At 50.0% G+C, this 13,873-nt stretch overlaps 1 protein-coding gene across 1 annotated transcript in view; it reads left to right on the forward strand.

The window, feature by feature from the left end:
- PLCD4 (phospholipase C delta 4) overlaps window positions 1-13,873 on the forward strand; it is a 514,626-nt gene that overhangs the window by 268,796 nt on the left and 231,957 nt on the right. The gene's annotated exons all lie outside the window — the stretch shown is intronic.

The raw sequence follows: 13,873 nt of genomic DNA on the forward strand, positions 1-13,873 counted from the left end.
AGATCCAGATTATTGGGCTGGTGGCTTTATCCTCTGTACATGCAATGCTATCAAGCGCCAGATATTCCTGGCCCTTGGAGGGTTCAATTCTGCAGAGTTCTATTCTCCAAACTATAGTCTTAGCGCTCTACTTGATGTGGTAGAAAACGTAAATTTAGAATTCTCTTTGGTGAGCTAGAAGACTGGTCTGAAGGGAGGACTCTGCCTCCAGTGCTTTTGGGCAGTTGCAGCATCACAGATTATATTCTGTCCATCTTTGGGATAAGCCATCGTTGTAGCAAAACCAAAGAATGTTTTCAATACACATGCTTCATAGACTACAACGCTCTCTTTGACAGTGAGGAAAGAGCTCTCTTTTAAAAAGTAAACTAAGTGTCTGGCGGATTCCACCAGGGGTCGTATAGATGTGCCACAGTGGCGCAAAAGGCATTTGCGCCGGCATTGGTTGGCCCTGTGGCACTGGTGTTACAGAGGGGGCCGCAGATGCTGTGTGCGTCCCTACTGTAATACTGAAAGTGTTCATACAGTGCCAGTGCTTCCTCAAGAGAGTGTGCACTCGGGATGTGGCTAAACGCCAATGGAGTAGGACGTTCCTCGATGAGCTCCTGCCCGGCGATCCTCCATCCGCAATTATCCTGAAACCCCATGCTACCACAGAGATATGAGGGGACTGGGGTGTATCTGCTGAACAAGAGGAGATGAAACAGTTCCGAGAGCCCCACATTCGAGAGACTAGAGGAGGCAACCGCGTGTGTTTTGAAAAGTGCGGCCGCTAGGTGAAGTGTTTGCTACCCGGACGAGAAGGAAGGACCGGGGTGCTCAAATCTCTGGCCGTGGACGCTGACGCGTAAGTGGGGACAGCTCTGACATTCAAGGGCCCAGGCGGAGTGGCCTTGAGTCGTCACTAGAAGCCATAAGGTTCCCGAGGATCCTGACGGGAGGCCAGCACGGCGGTAGCCGAAACAAGGCTGGATGTCTGCAGCGGGATCCACGGCAGCTGCAGCTGAGGCCTGTGGGGAGAGCCCTGATCCCGAGGAAGACAGTAAGAGCACAGTGACAACGCCAACCTGCCCCCCACTGAGGGCAGGGAAAGGCCGACATGGAGGAGACTACTGCCGGACAGCGGAGAGCGGAAAAATCACAGGAGCCCAGATGACATCATTGGAGAGCCCTGAAACGACACAAACACTACCAAAGGTGAGGAGGAGCGCATCGGAGGCAAGAAGGATACTCACACAGTGTAGCGGAACAGGAACCGGAGGGGTAACTGTTAAGACTCACACAGCGCGGGCAGAGGCGGGCTGCAAGAGCGGGGAAAAACTGCAGATATCGCAGAGGCAAACGGTCTCCAGGCAGACGTGCTAGGGCTGCAGGAAAAAGACCAACAGAGCGAGGAAGCCCAGAGTAGAGAAGGAGCTCCAAGGGCAGTGAGACAGACCGGACAGCCTGGTCAAGAGGGGATATAGCGGCAGTGGTGAAGAGGCAAGCTGACACAGTAGGCCACATGAGTGGTGGAAGCCACATGGTTCTAATTAATCACTGCATCACTATAGTCTAAAGCAAAGCAGCGTGGAAGGGAACCACCTAAAAGGAGGACAAGGAGTCCGGGAGTGGGAGCGGGAGCCAGGAGGCTGCCCTCATAAATCAGTTGAGCTGAATTAGTCCTGGAACGGAGGGCTGCCAAGGCGAGATAACATACCATGTTGCTCGAACTGCCCTCAGACTGGGAGTGGACGGCTACCAAGGCGGGACAACAAGTCATAACACATGAATTCCCCCAAGTAATAGAACCAGCCTGACTATACTGAGGGATAGCTGGAATAAGGAAGTGACTAATTGAGGGGAGCAGAGAGGACCGAAGCAGGAGACTCCCATAATGAGGGTAAGAAGTTAATACCCCCTACAATGCCGTAGGGAAGCACGCAGACTTGTGCGGACTCAATGCAGTGAGGGAAGACCAGAGACCAAGTTCGAAATAATTGAGACAATCCTCTTCAACAAGGAACACTTGAACCTGGGTGGTTAATCCTGGAGCGAAATACACAGGCCAGATATACCACAAGATCAGAGACCGTAGCCCCGCCACCTTGCCAGCCCGACACAAAGAGGTGGCCGCCTCCGGGGAAACGGCTGCATTAACTGAAAGTGGAATAGAGAGCTGCCCCCAACAACACCGTCAACGAAACCCAAATGTAGAGAAATCACACGTACAGCGATAATTCCAAACGGCTGAGGAAGTCCTCGTCTCTCGGTAGCGCAGCTGCCTGGCACGGCAAAGTTGGGATTGCACCAGCGTGTAGTAGGGCGAGTATCCAAACGCCGAGGCCAGGACACTATGGATCTCAGCAAAAGACAGCACACTGATGAGGAAGATGATGCACCAGCCGGTAATAGGGCGAGTATCCATACGCCGAGGCCAGGACACTATGGATCTCAGCAAAAGACAGCACACTGATGAGGAAGATGATGCACCAGCCGGTAATAGGGCGAGTATCCATACGCCGAGGCCAGGACACTATGGATCTCAGGAAAAGACAGGAGCACACTGATGAGGAAGATGATGCAGGAGGAGCGGCAAAGGAGATCACCCAATCCCTTTCTATCTTGGCAGGTAGAATGCAGGCAATCACAGCATCTTGTGAAGTGCATGAAACTAAGATAGATGCCATAGACACAGATTTGAATCTACTTAAAGAAGACCATTGACGCCTGGTGGAGCGGCTAACGAACACTGAATGCACGATGGCAGACATACCCTCGGAGGTCACAGAAATGGGTAAATCGTTGTCAGAGGTAATAAACAGGGTGAAGACCCTAGAAATGAGAGTGAAAGATAGTGAAGGGAGATCCCGTATAAATAATATACAAATCATTGGGCTACCGGAGCGGGCAGAAGGCGCTGACATGGTGCAATTTGTAGAACATTGGCTGAAAACAGAAGTTGCCCCGAGAGGTTCTAACGCAATTCTATGCGCTGGAGCGAGCGCACAGGGTACTTGCGCGACCTCCAAAGCCAGGAGCCCCCCCCCCCCCATGACCTGTGATTGCTCACCTGCTCCATTTTAGAGATCGGGACCATATCCTTTCGCATGCCCAACAAAACAAGACTCTGCAAATTGGGAACAGCAAAATAATGATTTTCCCGGATTTCACGAGGGAGGTGCAGCAGCAGTGTGCCTCCTTCCTGGCTGTAAAGAAGTGGCTCAGACAGCTTCAGCTTCCGTACGCAATGATATTCCCAGCCAGACTAAGAGTGGCCTCGCCAATGGGCACTCAATTCTTCCAGACTACCCAAGAAACGTGGACCTGACTGGAAACAGTCCATTTGCAAAGATCCCGAGAGATCTGGCAGAAATAGCCCAGAAGAAACAAAGGACTCCAGAAAAAGTTAGCACGCCCTCCTCAGAGGAAGGTAGGGAAGAAAGATATAGAATACTATGAGAGGTTGTAGAGCTGATTCAGGCGGACTCCAGTCCTAAATCCATGAGGAATGACATGGAGGAGAGAACATTAGATGGTTCCCGAAGTGTTAGCTTGACGGAGGAATCTGACGCAGACCTTCCCAAGGTCAACCCTAAGTCGGCAGACAAGATCATCTGAACAGTGCTCCAAGCGGCAGGCGTAGCTGCATGGACAATAACTCTCCTTATTGATATCCTTTTGAATTGGGGGAAAACAATCACATTGGAGGGGGTTTCTAACCAATAGGGGAAGAGAGGGGGCGGGAAAAATCCTCATCTAGATGCCGGATCGGGACCCGGGTGCGGACAGACCCGAGGACACTACACCTAGACTTCACCCCAATCACAACAGCGCAGATAATTTGTGAAACGATACCAATTGGTATTGAGTTTGGATGGGTACTGGACTGTCGTCCAGGCCTGGGTGGGTGACGTTGGGGAGTTTGTTCTTTAAGGGGATCACAAGTTAGGGCTAGGCGTGCCTGTACTATAGTAATTAATAGGCTAACCTCGGCACCGACCGAATAGTTTCTGCCATAACCATTAAATATATCTTATGGAATGTCAGAGGGATGCACACTATGGCCAAGTGCCATAAAATACATGCATATCTTGCCAGAAGGGGTGTCCACATAGCGCTTCTACAAGAAACGCATATTACTGCTGCGAAAGGTGAAGCACTTCAGAGAAGATGGTGAGGACAGGTGTACTTTATGAATGACTCTGCCTTTGCCAGGGGGGTCCTTGCATGGGTGAGAGTGGGAGTCCCATTTCAATGTATTAAACACATAATCAACCCAGAGGGGTGCTACGTAGTCCTAGTAGGCAAGTTAGATGGCAGAGATATAACAATTGGTAACATATACAGACCAAATACAGATCAAGCCTCATTATTAGCGGGTCTCTCTAAGAATTTAGCCCCATACTTGACTGGCTCGGTGCTACTGGGCGATGACTTTAATTGCATCACAGATATAGACTTAGGGCCCGATTCACAGAACTAACTTAAGACAAAATCCTAAACTTACTACCATTTTGGTATTCACAGAAGGCACTTACTCATTTTGGTATTCACAGAAGGCACTTACTCATTTTGGTATTCACAGAAGTTAAGAGTCCTAACTTTAGGACTCCTAAATGCCTTCTGTGAATACCGAAAGTCTTAAAATTAGGATTTTTCTCAGTTTAGTAGTAGTATAGTTAGGACTCCTAACTTTAGGACTCCTAAATGCCTTCTGTGAATACCGAAAGTCTTAAAATTAGGATTTTTCTCAGTTTAGTAGTAGTATAGTTAGGACTCCTAACTTTAGGACTCCTAAATGCCTTCTGTGAATACCGAAAGTCTTAAAATTAGGAGTTTTCTCAGTTTAGGAGTCCTAAAGTTAGGACTCCTAACTTTACTACTACTAAACTGAGAAAAATCCTAATTTTAAGACTTTCGCTATTCACAGAAGGCATTTAGGAGTCCTAAAGTTAGGACTCCTAACTTCTGTGAATACCGAAGTGAGTAAGTGTCTTCTGTGAATACCAAAATGAGTAAGTGCCTTCTGTGAATACGAAAATGGTAGTAAGTTTAGGATTTTGTCTTAAGTTGGTTCTGTGAATCGGGCCCTTAGATCGCGCCCACCCAACCCTGAAGGATTCCCCCATTGTTCGTACGGCCGAAGCACGAAGAGCATGGCCAAAACAGTGGGGACTAGTGGACTCCTCATCAATAGGACAATACTTCGAAGATAATGCAGGGACTGCCAGTAACCAATTGAGCGAATGGGACGCATTCAAAGTTGTGGTCGGAGGGAAGGGCTTCTCAGAGACGGTGTGGACCAGGGGGACGCTCTTGAGAGATACTCTGGAAGCTGAACAATAGCTTAGGGAACTCGAGCAAGAAAGACCAGGCAACAGGGAACTACAAGAACAACTTCTAGCTGCCAAAGAGTCGGTGGTGGAACATGTCAAAAGACTTCGGTGTTTTGATTATAAAAAATACATGGTCAGAGCTCACGCGGAAAGGGACAAGTCTAGTGCGATGCTCGCGTGGCTAGCTAACCCGGCTAAAAGAGGGTCAATTATCCTCGAAATCAGAGATGAACTAGAAGGGGACTCATATACACAACAATATATAAATAAGGTGTTCTTTAAATACTATGTTGAGTTATATAGTAGTAGGACGATGAGCTCAGTGGCTGATATAGACAGCTTCATAGGGCCTCGGGCTTTACCAACTATAGACAAAGAAGCAGCCACAACACTGGGAAGGGATATAGAGCTACAGGAGCTCAGAACAGCCATTAAAGCCATGGCCAGAAATAAGGCACCAGGGACAGACTGCCTTCCAGTTTAGTTCTACTCAACGTATGTTGACATTTTGGGGCCAAATATAATCAAGCAAAATGGGAGGGAGGGGGTACTACCGAGCTCACGAGAGAAGCCCTGATCATTCCACTGCTAAAACCTGGCAAAGCAGCATTGGATAAAACAGCATATAGGCCACTCTCCATGCTCAACTTCGATTATAAAGTCTTAAGTAAAATCCTAGCTACGAGGCTACTCTCGCATAGGGCAGACCTTATACACATAGACCAAGCGGGGTTTATCCCAGCACACAACACCGCAATGAATGTCAGAAGATGGATGCGTATCCTAGAGTCCAAAAGCTATGACAAAGATGAGGCAGTCATATTCGCAGTCGATATTGAAAAATACTTTGATAGCTTAGAATGGCCATATCTGTTCAGGTTGATGGAGAGATTTGACCTAGGATCAGAGTTCGTAAAATGGTCGTCCCTGCTATTATTATTATGAAATCTGTTTATTAGCATTTGTTAATATAGACATAGCATACATCATAAATGTAATGTCCCACAGGCAATGAGTCTGGTACTCGGAGGAGTATCCGCCAATTGTGAATGCGGTGAGCCGCAGGATCCATCGCCACTACGAGGCGTGGAGTAATGCAAATTGATAAGTGTCAGGGCCACCGCCCGCATTTGAACAGATCCATGGAACAACCGAAATGGGGTAAAAGAAAACAGGTTAAACAACAGAAGCCCAACAGAACAACAGCAGCAGGTTCAATCTTAGACCATACGACCCTCAGGATACCCCCCCCCCAGTCCATCCCCCCCCCCAGACCCGGCCCCCCATCCCCCGTGACATATCGTTCTATGAAAGGCAATTGTCGTTGTCCGCACATCCACCCGGTTCGGCTAGGACCTCCCCGCCAATCCCCAGAGTGGGTCTCCCAGTCTCACCTCCATTCCCCTCCCCTCCAGGAAGTGGCTCCGCAGGATGTGTCCCACAGAGTCCCAGGGCATCCCCATCCAGCTGCATCAGGACCTGTAAGTGTACGTCCCATTGATTCGCTATGAGTGTGCGTCTGAGGCCTAACGTTTCCTCTCGCAAGAGAGCCGTACCCTCCGCCCCCGCCCACACTAGCAGGGAACGCCGCCACGCCCGCGCCCGAGGGGGCTCAGCCGCCTTCCAGCGCTTAGTAATTAACCGCTTCGCCACAATCAGGCCCAGGTCGAGGAAACGACAGGCAACCTTCGTGGGGGGAGTTCTGCGAAACAAGTGCAACAGACAGGCTGGCCAGTCCCGCCGCGCCAGCGGACCGACGCAAGTACGTAACGCTCCATGCACCGTCCGCCAGTATGAGCCGAGCGCTGGACAGCTCCATAACATGTGCACCAGTCCAGCATCTAGAGCCTTGCAGCATGGGCATTCAGCGTCCGCCCGGTGGAAATAGCGATTTATGGAGTCGGGAGTGAGATATGCTCTGTGCAGTATGAAGTACTGGATTTGGCGAAACCGTAGGTTCCTGGGGACCCGTGTGGGCCCCCGTAGCGTATCCCTCCATTCTTTGTCGCTCATGGGGCGGTCTAGATCCACTTCCCATTTACCCCGCAATGGAGACAGGTCCGCCGCCACCAGCGTGCGCAAGGAGGCCGCGAACCAGCGAATCATGTGACCGCCCCGTCCCATGACGTGGAGGTACTGCATCATGAGGTGTTGTGCCGGTTCCTCCTGAAGAGCACCCCACCGACTCGTCAGCGTCGCGATTAGCGAGCGGTGACGGAGGAACTGACCGGCCGCTAACCCCGTCTCCTCCGCCAGTTGAGCGAACGGTATAAGCGCACCATCGTGGTAGAGGTCCCCCAGCATACAAATATCCACTGCGTGCCAGTCGGCAAGCTCTGCCGAGCGCAATATCCCTCGACCGCTAGGTGAACCCTCAATCGGCATGGCAGGGGCATATGGGGTATGCGACCGAGTCAAGTAGAGGGCACGCCGATAGCATTTACAGGCCACCGCCACTAGAAGGGGCCCCGACTTGACCACTCTGGCCGTCGGGTGGAACAACGCGATAATATCCGTCAGGGGGAGTGGTGGCTCCATGGATGCCGTGTCATCCCTCTCCCGGTCGGCCAACCACTTGGCCACCCATTGCAGCTGTGCTGCTAGGTAATAGTGCGCAAAGCAGGGCATCGCGAGTCCCCCCTGCCCCGTGGGGAGGTACAACTTAGAGAGCGCCACTCTGTGGCGTGCGGTGCCCCACACAAAATCCCGAAGGGAGCGCTCCAAGGCGGCAAAAAAGGACGCCGGGATGTAGGTCGGCAGGTTAGCAAAATAGTAGAGGAGTCTGGGCAGGGCCACCATTTTGACCAGTGCAATGCGACCCGTGACCGCAAGGGGGAGGGTGCCCCAGAAACGCATCTGGGCCCTGATCGCCGTCACCGCCCTGCCCAAGTTACCCTCCACTAAGTCAGCGGGTCGCCGGTACACCTGAATACCCAGGTAACGGAAGGTGTCCGGCTGCCACCGGACAGGCACACCCCCCAGCTGAAACCGAGGATCCAGGGCATCATCACGGAACGGGTAGAGACACGATTTGGCTGCGTTCACCCTTAACCCGGAAAGCGTTGCAAACTCCGCGAGAACCTGTTCAAGGTCCCCTGGAATATTCACCACGTCCCGCACGAAGATCAAGAGGTCATCCGCATACAAGGAGACCTGGTGGGTGGCGTCGCCCATTGGAATGCCGTCCGTCAACACCCTCCGCAGGGTGGCCGCCAAGGGCTCAATGGCAAGCGCAAAAAGGAGGGGTGAAAGGGGGCACCCCTGCCTGGTACCTCGGCCAACCGAGATGGCCTCGGAAATATACGGGCCGGTTCTCCCCCGGACCACAGGGTTCTTATAGAGGAGCACCGCCATTTGCAGAAACCCAAGGCCTAGTCCGTAATGCGATAGTGCTGCCACCAGGTAGCCCCATTCCAGGCTATCGAAGGCTTTTTCGAGGTCTAATACTAGGCAACCCGCCCGTATGGTCGTCCCTGCTATACGCAGATTCTACTGCCAGAGCCAAGACTGGGGGTGTGATCTCTGAGACTTAGCGGGTGGGGAGGAGTACACAGCAGGGTTGCCTGCTCTCCCCACTATTATTTGGTTTGGCTATGGAGCCCATCACATCCAGGGCCAGCAGTTGTCTCCATTACAGAGGGTTAAAGGCGGTGGGCCGAACACACCACATCGCGTTATACGCTGATGACTTATTGTTATTCCTCAGAGATGCGAGTGCAGAACTGGAGAGAGCGGGGGAACTTATTGCATCACTAGCTAGAGTATCGGGCCTCAGAGTCAATTGTCGGAAATCGTGCCTTTTCCCCACAATAGCAGGACGTGGGAAACCCCAATTGGCAGTGTAAGTGAATTGGGAGGGCAAGTGTCTCTCCTGCTTGGGTGTTACTATTTATCATGAGAGTGCGGACTTACTGGAGGGAAATGTAGCAAAGGCAATTAGTGAAGCAAAAGCATCATTCACCTTTTGGGTAATACTACCCCTTTCGGGTATGGGGAGGATATCCTTGTTGAAAATTGTGACACTGCCAAGGTTGTTGTATCTGTTTGGGGTTCTTCCTATTTGGATCCCAGCAGTAATGTTTTGTACCCTTAAGTCCCTAGTGATTTCCTTTGTATGGGGTACAGGTAGGCGTAGAGTGGCGTGGGTTACACTAACAAGACCAAAGGGGGCGGGAGGCCTTGCACTTCGGATTTCGAATACTACTACCTTGCAGCGCAACTGCAGTGGTTCACAAAATGGGTGCACGGCCTAACCAAATGAGGCAGTTCCCAGTCTGACGGTATTGTCCAATATAGGGCTCTGCCTACCTGCCCACAGGGGTGATGAAAATAATTAAATCAGGGTAATAGGCAAATGCTGGATTAGGACTCACCAGAGAGCTAAACTTAAAAAACCATATGCCCCGGAGATTCCACTTCAACACGGAGGGAACTGACGAGGGCTGGAGGCCTGGGCAGAGGCGGGAGTGACCACTATGGGCATATTGTATGAGGATGGAACCTAACTCCCGTTTCATGAATTCAGAGAACGATACCGCGTACCCAGAGGCCATTTTTTGCTAAATACTGCCCTTACAAAAGATATACAAAAACACTGGGGAGGGGGACACTCGGAACCGCCCACATCATGAGGGTGCCAATACATGGTGTCAGCTTCCGGAACTTTTAAAGCGGTGACTTGTCTCTACTGACGTCTCAGAAATGAAACACTGCCCGCCCTTACCGGACTGAGGAAAACCTTGGATGAAGACCTGGGAACAGCTATTGAGGAGAAAGCATGGGACACATTGGTAGAGAGAACAACAATAGTCACTAGGAATGCTAGATTCCAATTAATCAATTTTTATGTGTTACACAGAGCCTACCTCACACCAGCACGCATCAACAAATACTTTGGAATAGGAAAAGCCCAATGCCCAAGATGCGGGGAGATAGATGCAGCATACCTGCATATGTTCTGGGACTGCCCGAGGACAGGGTCTTTCTGGAGGGAAGTGACAGCAACATTAGCTGAATTAACTCCGAAAAAGATCCAAGCTATACCAGGATACTTACACTGGTTCCCACACACATCCAAATTTAAGGTCACGAGTCGGTTCCCAGACTTGGTGCTACTGATAGCCAAAAGAGAGGTCACTAAAAACTATAAGTCCCTGGGGGTCCCTCGATGGAACGATGGAAAAAGGACTTTACAAAATGGGCGACATACGAGGGAGACGTAAGATTGAGTGACGCCAGGCAAGGCAAGGGGGTTCCCTGGAACCAGCTAGAGCGTGGGAAGCATTAGTGCCGCTACTAAGACAACCACCTAAAGCAGAGGATCAAGGAGCCCGGGTCAAGCCCATTGAGGAGGGACGTCAAGGGTGATAAAAAAAACACCTTCTCATAATTCCTAGCAGGAGATGAAGAGCCCAAAACCAAGGAGTGAAACTAGATAGGGAGACTTTAATAGAAACTTATCACATCAAGGCACGCCTAGCGGGAGGGTGGGGGGAGGGATGGGAGTTGGGTACCTAACTGTGTTTAGTAGGACATGAAGATATGTCAGCAGAAAAAGGAGCTAGCTTAGTAAATGTTGTGTCAAAAGGACAACAGAACCTATCTGACAGACGTATTGGGGTATTTAACGCATTCATGATATACTGAGTGGCCAACATTAGTCATTGTTAGGTACTGTATGTCTACGGTTAATACCTAGAGATTGTATCGTAAAGCGGTTCTGATTATAAGGCTCCAATGTATAATCTAAAATGTATGGACTTGTAGAAGAAATGTTTAATAAAATGTGTTTGTTTTTTTTAAAAAGAGGACATGCCCTCATTTGTGTGGGTGTTACGCACTCAAATGATGGACGGAATGCTGGATGAATCATACATTCACCACCAGTCAAGAGATTTGGCTTAAATCCATTGTTCTTTTGCTCACCATGCCACAGCAGTTTAGACCAAGCCATATGCAAATCCGTTCTGCCCCTGTTCCACATGGGAACAGTCCAGCCCAAACTGCCAGGCTAGGTCCTCCCTGGACCGGAAACAAGCATCCATGGACCGGTTTCGGGGTATTACCCCTCATCAGCAAGGCTAGCTTAAATCCAGTTGCAATGTGAGCAAGGGACATTTGTGTGCATAGCACTTTTTTGCCCTAACTGGGATGGGTATGCCCAGACGTGGGTCCCTTGCTCACTGTGCCACTGGATTCAAGCTAGTCTGGCTGAGGAGGGGTTATTACCCCCCACCCCCCCGAAACCGGTCCCAGGAGGCTTGTTTCCGGTCAGGAAGGATTTGGCTTGGCACTTCAGGCAGGGTCAAGACTGACGCATTCACCCTAATATGGCGCATTTTCCTTGATTGCACCGGGCGCATGTTTTAAATTGTAGCGCTCGGCGCTATCAAAGAAAATATGCTGTATGTATAATACAGCCCCAGGCCTCTTACACCAGGATACCTGTGTCATCATGGTTCTTTTTGGCCATACAAGCGTATGGCCTCAAGTGTTGTTAGTTGCCCTAGTTGTGCACTGTGAGAATAGTAAACTGGTGGCAAACGTTGATAAAACCAAGGTGGCCACATGCTCGATGACGAGCCCGGAAACCAGCTTGGAGGTATCTTGGTGGTCTGAAGATAGAGGGCAGCCGCTGTTATAAAATTGCTAATAAATGCCATGACTGTGGCTTTATCAAAGGAGTCTTTGGTCCATGTGCTTTGCTCCTGCCCGAAGTTAAAAAACAAATGCAGGATGTGGCTAAGACGGCTTGGCCAAAGGCTGGGCCTGCCCCATGCAGACTCCCGCCTTGCAGTGTCCAAGAGATGACTCCCATGCAGACTCCCGCCTTGTAGTGTCCAAGAGGTGACTCCCATGCAGACTCCCGCCTTGCAGTGTCCAAGAGGTGACTCCCATGCAGACTCCCGCCTTGTAGTCTACAAGAGGTGACTCCCATGCAGACTCCCGCCTTGCAGTGTCCAAGAGGTGACTCCCATGCAGACTCCCGCCTTGTAGTCTCCAAGAGGTGACTCCCATGCAGACTCCCGCCTTGTAGTCTCCAAGAGGTGACTCCCATGCAGACTCCCGCCTTGCAGTGTCCAAGAGGTGACTCCCATGCAGACTCCCGCCTTGTAGTCTCCAAGAGGTGACTCCCATGCAGACTCCCGCCTTGCAGTGTCCAAGAGGTGACTCCCATGCAGACTCCCGCCTTGTAGTCTCCAAGAGGTGACTCCCATGCAGACTCCCGCCTTGCAGTGTCCAAGAGGTGACTCCCATGCAGACTCCCGCCTTGTAGTGTCCAAGAGGTGACCGGTCGCAAGATGCATTTGAGAAGTTTATGGACTCGCCTAACTACTTTTTTGATAAATCGTAATCTAGCAGGGTTTGCCTGTGGCTTTTTTTGTTTTTTTAATTTATAAAATAACGTTGTAGATGTCTTGAAAGGTGGGTCTGCTTTGTGACTCATGTTTTTCTGCTGCGAGGGCCAGCACCAGAGTCATATTAATATGTGTTACACTTGAAGGTTTTGGCACATATAATATTTTCAGATTGCCAGTATTGCTTTTAAAGTCTTTAATGGCCCTGTGATGAACGAGCTTGGTTGTTTTTGTGTGCTGGCCAGGATCCGAGCCATAGCCATTGGAACACATTGTGTGATTGTGTTTGTTATGGTTTTTATTCATCGTCAAATAATACTCTTTACTTTCAGACTTGACAGGGCTCTAATTCTGTGACCCTGGTTCAGCTCTGATAATCGAACCCTGAAGCAGTTCTAATACAGCTCCATCAGTGAGCCTCAGGCCAGTTATTTCATTACGAGGAGTCTGACACAGCTCTTGTACTGGAACCCTGTTACAGCTCTAATATTTGAAAACTTGAAACGATCCGAAACCTGATACAGCTCTAATACTGGGACCCTGATACAGCTCTAATACTGGGACACCTCTAATGCTAGACACCTCATACAGATCTAATACTGGGACCCTGTTACAGCTCTAATATTTGAAAACTTAAAACGATCCAAAGCCTGATACAGATCTAATACTGGGACCCTGATACAGCTCTAATACTGGGACACCTCTAATGCTAGACACCTCATACAGATCTAATACTGGGACCCTGAAACAGCCCTACTACTGGGACACCTCTAATGCTAGACACCTCATACAGATATAATACTGGGACCCTGTTACAGCTCTAATATTTGAAAACTTAAAACGATCCAAAACCTGATACAGATCTAATACTGGGACCCTGATACAGCTCTAATACTGGGACACCTCTAATGCTAGACACCTCATACAGATCTAATACTGGGACCCTGATACAGCTCTAATACTGGGACACCTCTAATGCTAGACACCTCATACAGATCTAATACTGGGACCCTGATTCAGCTCTAATACTGGGACACCTCTAATGCAAGACAGCTCATACAGATGTAATACTGGGACCCCGATACAGCTCCAATACTGGGACACCTCTAATGCTAGACACCTCATACAGATCTAATACTGGGACCCTGATACAGCTCCAATACTGAGACACCTCTAATGCTAGACACCTCATACAGA

Source organism: Triturus cristatus, chromosome 3_2 (genome assembly GCF_964204655.1).
Source record: "Triturus cristatus chromosome 3_2, aTriCri1.1, whole genome shotgun sequence".
NCBI classification, from domain to species: Eukaryota; Metazoa; Chordata; class Amphibia; order Caudata; family Salamandridae; genus Triturus; species Triturus cristatus.